Raw genomic sequence first — 6,881 nt, 5'->3', positions numbered from 1 at the left:
CCACGAGTAGGCTGTGATATGCACATCACGGATGATCCTTCACCTACTTTCATCCCGGCAAATCCCGGGCAATGGGAAGCCTTCCTGAAACAGACTTGCCTAAGGGCCAGGTGGTGAACACTCCAGGCTTCGAGGTCACTCAGCTGAGCCAGTACGGCCCAGGGGAAGCCACAGAACCTGTCCACTGCTCTTAATGTTCCGTGAGTCTCAGGAAAAACAGGGGTACTGCCACTCCCACTGGGCTCCAGGCCTTTGGATACGGCTGTATTTGTTTTAGAAGTTGGGGAAAAGTAACTTCTTCAAAATGTGATTCCTATACTAAAGTTCATTCAAAGACAGAAAGAGAATTCAGCTGAGGTTCATCAAGAGACAAGGCAATGATCAAGACGGATGGAAAAGAATCAAGGATGGGAAAAGCGCATCTGCATGTATATGCAGGTAAACATACGGATATGCACATAAACATATATATGTATGTATGCATGCATGTATATATATATACACTCATGTATATGTGCATATGTATACACTTGTATGTGTATACATCTTTATGTGCGTGCAAATGTGTATATATGTATGCATGTGTAAATACGTGTGCACATGTAAGTCTGTGTATTTTTATGTGTGTATGTACATGTGTCCATGTGTGTATATGTGCCTGTGCTCATATGCATGTGTGTCGTTGGTGTGTGCAAATGTGTGTATGTGACTGTGTAGGCCGAAGTTTCTGTCCTGCCCGGTTCTGCAGCTGTTCAGCCCTGGATAAGCACACAGAGGCTTATATTCATTATAAACTGTTTGTCCTATTGCTCAGGCTTATTACTAAAAAGCTCTTTCAACTTAAATTATCCCATAATACTTATCCATGTTTAGCCACGTGGCTTGGTAACTTTTATCAGTGAGGCATCCTCATCTTGCTTTCTTTGCATGTGGCTGGCAGCTGTGTCTCTGCCTTCCTCTCCCCAGAATTCTCCTAGTCCGGTAGCCCCACCTATACTTCCTGCCTGGCTACTGGCCAATCAGTGTTTTATTAAACCAATGCAAGTGACAAATCTTTACATTGAACAAGAGCGTTATTCCTCAGCATGCATGTGTTCATATACATGTGTATGTATGTGTACGCATACATGTGTATGTATGTGTACGCATATGTGTGCATACATGTGTGTATGTATATGTGTATGCATGTGAGTATATGTGTTGATGGTGAGAGTAGTGGGCAGGAAAGATCTCAGGGAATAATCAGGAATGAAAATCACATGAATCTGGAATAGTCATGGCCTCTACACTTACTAAACAAATGGGTTCTTTTCACTAAGGGGAGGTCCTAGGGGTTCCAGGGGTCTTAGGAGTGGGCTACTTATTCTTCACAGAGAATGGTGCTAACTGGGCTCCAGGCTGGGGAAGTATTTCTTCTGTTGTAGAGATTCTTTTCTGCTGGGGTCAGCCCTTCATCTCATTCATTCACGGGCTTAGGAATGCGCCCAGGGAAGTCCTGTGCTTTCCCTGTAAGTCCACAATTAGGACAGAGCAAGACACCAGTGGGGAGGAAATGGTTTTCCATTTATTTTGCTTTCAGAAATGCACTTGCAGCCTAGGCCAGAGCTGTGATAAATCAAAGAAATCATAATCCAAAAGAACTTACCCCCTGTTAAATGACAGCCAACTGCATTTTGTATTTGTAGAATGACTTTCTATTTTCACTCAGGGGGCGGTCTCACCTCCGGAGACATGAACCTCCCTACAGACCCTTCCCAGGAAAGGTACCAAGGAAATTGGGGAACTTTCTTTTCTATTTCATTCCCCCTTTTAAAAGGAGCCTCTATATTTACTTCTCTGACCTTTAAAAATACATATTTTTAACTACATGGATATGTCTATGTATGAGCATGTACACATAACAACAGTTGCCCTCTGAGGGCAGAAGAGGATATGGGATAATCCAGGAGCAGGAGCTATAGGCATTCTTGATCCACTTGTAATGGGAACCTATCTAAAGTCCCCAGAAGAGCAGCACACGTGCCCTTAAGAGCTCAGATGTCTTTCTTGCTCCTCCTAAGCTTTTTCGAAACCTCAGAAACAAAAGCCTTCAAATAAAAGGTAGCAACAAACCAGCAGGTACTTCTTCATAGCCGAAGTTGTCGTCAGCTCCCAGGGACTTCAAAATCTCAGGCCGTGTGCTCTGGATGCTGGCATGAGTTGTCACCCATCTTTCCTCCCCAGCAATTACTCGGAAAACAAAGGAAACAAGGTGAATCCAAAGGTCCATAAGTCCTTTCAGGGCTTGAAAGATAGCAGACAGGAAGGATGTGTGACTAACTAGTTAATCACGCCTGTGATGGAGAAAACCAACAGCTTAGATGGGAAGTGTTCATTGATTTGTTTAGATAACCCTGAGCTTGCCTCCTTGCCTATCCATGCTTCGGGTGCCAACAGAAAGAGGGCAAGTGTCTGTTGGTCCTGATGCTGCAGAACTACAAAGGTTGCCACCAAGATTCTATTTGACTGAAGGTGGAGAAACCTGGAAATCTCATCAAGCACATTGCTTCAAGAATGTCCTTGACTTTCCTGGGTCCTCAGCGAAGCAATAGAGCAAAAGTACCAAAAGCGGAGGTTTTAGATAGTTGTATAGGTGTCACTCAGCCTGAAAAATCCTGCTGGCTTTCTCCATCAGTGACGCAATTCTCAGTTCTCCTTTTTCCCTCTACACAGAGGTCATTTCACCCTCTGGCCTTGATCAAGAGGAAAACATCTTCTGTCTGGAGGCAAAGGACACCGGCAATGTACTTTTAGATCCTTCCAAGTTTCCTGCCTCACATCTGCCCGGAAGGATGGTTTACCTTCATCTTCAACTTGAGTGGCTTTGGAATCCCCCAAGAAACACGGTGCTGGTGTGTCTATGAAATGTTTCCAGAAAGATTTAACAAGGGAAGGAAGACTCACCCTGGGTGCGGGGGAGCACCATCCATAAGCTGGGGCCCTGGACTGAATAAAAAGGAGAAAGTAAGCGTGTTACAGGCACTCTTTCCCGGGCAGCCTGGTCCCACTGCTGCATCAGGTCCAAACGAACACACGGAGGCTATGTTAATTATGAAACTGTTGGCCGTTGACTCAGGCTTCTTATTTGCTAGCTCTGTCTTAATTATTAACCCATTCCTATCAATCTATGTATTGCCACGAGGCTGTGGCTTACCCGGTAACACCGGGCATGGTGTTACTCCTCCAGCAGCCTGTGTCTTGACTGACACTGCCTACCTTTCCCAGAATCCTTCTTGTCTCCTAGTCCCACCTACCATCCTGCCTCATTGGCTACAGTGCTGTATGCATCAACCAATGGGAGAAACCGATGTACAGAAGGACACCCCGATCAGCCGATACTTCTTTCTCTCTTCCTATTCCATTCCTCTTGCCTGTCTACCCCTGCCCTGCTCCGGTCCTGACTGAAGGGGCCATGTGATGAGCCACGCCAGGCCCCTGCTGTCCCACTTTCCCCACCATGACCGACACCCTTCTTGTGAACTCTCTTCCCTTAGGTTGTCTCTTGCTAGGTGCTTTGCAACAGACGCGGGGCTGCAGGAACTACCCTCACCTGGCTGGCAAAAGAAACGGAAACGTTATTGAACATTGAAGCCTGTTTTCTCCCTTCTAAACACGACCCGCGTCTGCAGGGAGGACACGTTCAGGGTGAGGTTGCCTGAATTTGGGGACTTAGCTCAAGGATCTCGCCTCCACATTCAACGTCTGCGTTTCATCCCTTAACTGACTCTACGTCTGGACAGGAAAAAAAAAAAGAGATGTTTATTGTTAGCCTCCCTTACCCTCCCTCCTCTCAGTGTCTGGGTCCAGCAGACCATGATTTCTAGAAAAGATGGGGATGGAATTTGCATATAAAAACAAAACCAAGTGATGCTTGGAGACATTTGGCGGCGTGGATGCCAGCTCTAAGCTTGGACTTCAACAGAGGGGCAAGCAGGCCCTTGACCTTGGCCGTTGGCTTTCATTCTTCTCAAGTTTCTCTTCAGATAGCTTCTCCAATTCCAGATGTCTGGACCCAGCAAGCCGTTAGCCCTTGGGCCAAACATGTTCTTCTGTCTGGCTTTATTATTATTATTTTTTAATCTTATTGTAACACATCTGTTAGGAGGTAAATTGAGGCACAATAAAAATTTGAAGAGTGTTTTTTTTTTTTGAGCAAACAATGATTCATGGATTGGGCATCTCCAAACCATACGTGGTTTGGGGACTCCGTTGAAGAAGCTCACGGGGGAAAGTTTTTTTTTTTTTTATGGAAAGAATACAAAGAAAGTATCTGGTTACAGTTGTAAAGCTGTCTTATTTGGTCTACCCCACTATAAACTTGCCGGTTATATAACTGAGTTTACTGGCTGTTTTCAATCGGCCAAGCTTAATTCTGTTTCTCTTTTAATACAGAGTTTTACAAGAAACAGCTCAAGTCAAGTTTCACTCCTGTTTGCAAGCGGAGCCAGGCTGGAGACACTTGTGGTGATGCCTCAGCGGCCTTGTCCATACAGGGAGCTTTCGGGGCCTCGTCTAGATTTTAATTGACTCTTAACAGTGAAGCCGTCTCCTCCCACAGAGGCCATGTGTGAGACGCTTTCCTGTTGCTGAGACTGAGCTGAGAACTGATATGGTAAGGGGGGATGGGGGGGTCCTTGAAAGGGGCAGAAAGGGGCGGGACTTACTGGGTTGGTTTGCACGGCAGGTGTCCGGTAGCTGAGCAGCAGCCACCCACACGCGACAGAGGCTGAGCGCTCGGGCGCAATTCCGTCCATGAGGCTGGATGTCCTAATAGTCTTAACCTAGTTCTGGAAACCTAGAGGTCACAGAGCCTGGATGCACACAGAAAAACCAAAGAGGATGAAGTCTTAGTCGAGGATGGTGGTGCGTTGGCCCAGAAATATGATGTGAAGGCAGATGGGCGGTGCTGCCTTCTTCTCAGGCCTCTTTACTCCTGGGCTGTCTGTTGCAAGGTAGGTCTTCCCTCCTCAGACAGTCGTCTCCAGAAATGCCTGGGGAGCCATCCTAGTTCAGTTCTGCATCCTGTCCATCCATGATGAAGACGGACTCTCACAAGCACCAAGACACACAGAACTAAGTATTTTCTATCTGGAAATATCTACCGCTCATTTGTAGGCTCCCTGGCCCAACAACATCCTCTGCTGTATCATAAGCAACATCTACCGACTGTCAAGAGACGTCGCCTCTGGAGTTGGCAGTATTGAGTCTATCCGGGGATGAGGTGGGACTGCTCCAGAAGCCGAATAACTTCTATGCCTTGGACACACCATGCAGCAGTTCTGTTTGAAAGCCTTGGGGATCCCTAGTGAAGGTTATCCACAGAAAAGCAAGTGGTTTCAGAATGAAGCAGGAAACGAAGGCCCCTCCGTGTGTTCACAAATGACAACCTGCACCGGACAAGACCAATAGGAGTGATGCCTGAAACCCTCAAAGCCACCGCCCCCCAGGCTGCCAGGTGATGCCACTCCCCTTGGGAAAATGGGGATACCACAGGAGATAGTAGAATGTCGGGCTTTGGCATTTTAAGAAAAAGAAAATAGTTCAAGGCTGAAAACAGAGTGAAAGGTTAAATACAGTCCCATTCCCACACTTTAAGGAAGTTTCTGGAAAGGCAAGGCAAGATCTCATAGTTTTAGGTGAAGGAAGGAGCCACAAAATCCTACCAAGGAAGACCAGAACTGAGTGTTTTTGCTAAGGGAGATCAGAGACTCCAGGCAGACCCCTGACTGATGCTGGGGAAGGGAAAGCAACCGCAACCGTGGTTGGCCAGCTGCTGTGCCAGGCCAGCGGGAGCCAGACTCCACGTCCTGCACAGTGAACAGGCCTCTCGGCACATCGGTGGTATGTGCTGGAGAGGGCATGCTGGACACCTCCACTCAGCTGAGCCAAGGTCTGAACACTCTGAAACAGTGTTCTTCCGGAGAGGAGGACCACAGGCACCTCCCCCGGGAGAGGCGGAGTACCTCGGAGTAATGCTGTTCTGAGCTAAGTGTAGGTCGGTCTCCCTGACCAGAGTTCGGTCTACACAATCAGCTGTCTTGTTTACCTTCCCTGCTGTTGTGGGAAGAAAACATCCTGATAAGGGCGAATTATGGCAGAAAGGCATTATTCTGGCTCAAAAGTTCAAGGGGGCTTCCAAGCCCATGGTGGAGAGGAAGATGTAGCAACAGGAACAGCAGGCCAGCTGGTCCCACTGTATCCACTCCGGAAGCAGAGAGCCAGCAGGAAGTGGGCAGAGCTATAAAACCTCAGGACTTTCCCCCAGTGACTGACTTCCTTCAGGAAGGTTCATCCTCCTAAATGTTCAGCAGCCTCCCGAAACAGCATCACCAGCCACGGGCCAAGTGTTCAAACTCATGAGCCTGGGAGGGACATTCCATAATGCATGCAAGCCATAATATAAGTCAAAGGCCCAGCATAGGTGTAGGTCCTGTTACATAGCATCTGAGATGATGGCCAGGCCTGGCTGAAGAGGGAGCAGATGGGATAACTCAGGGTTGTCCACAGAACTGGGATATTTGCCTTTCTAACGAGACACTTTGAGTCCAAAGAGTTGGATTCATATTTAATTTTCATCAATACACATATGGACAAATTTTTACATTGGCTCGGATTTGGTTGCTTTATTTATTTAGAAGAGAAAGGCCCCTTACAAGAGTCCTGCTGAGATTATGTATGAAACGACATGAAAATGTGGCATCTAACATGTATAAAACACTCAGCAGTCACTAAATGCCATTCCTTTTGTCTTTCTGACAACAAGGAAAAACAAAAACCTCAAAGCCACAAACCTGAATTTCATCAAAAAGTGTGTCCTAAAGGTCACAGCCCTCTCCCAGTCC

At 46.9% G+C, this 6,881-nt stretch overlaps 1 long non-coding RNA gene across 1 annotated transcript; it reads right to left on the bottom strand.

Moving 5' to 3' along the window:
- Positions 1 to 1,542: 1,542 nt before the first annotated feature.
- On the bottom strand, positions 1,543 to 5,700 carry LOC121139711. Its single transcript, XR_005876628.1, has 2 exons — positions 4,704 to 5,700; positions 1,543 to 4,134 (listed from the first exon to the last, which is right to left on the bottom strand). It is a non-coding gene; the product is annotated as an uncharacterized LOC121139711 (long non-coding RNA).
- Positions 5,701 to 6,881: the final 1,181 nt, after the last annotated feature.

Source organism: Mesocricetus auratus, unplaced genomic scaffold, assembly GCF_017639785.1.
Source record: "Mesocricetus auratus isolate SY011 unplaced genomic scaffold, BCM_Maur_2.0 Super-Scaffold_100001, whole genome shotgun sequence".
In the NCBI taxonomy this organism is placed as follows: domain Eukaryota; kingdom Metazoa; phylum Chordata; class Mammalia; order Rodentia; family Cricetidae; genus Mesocricetus; species Mesocricetus auratus.
This window is presented reverse-complemented; position numbering and strand designations above follow the sequence as displayed.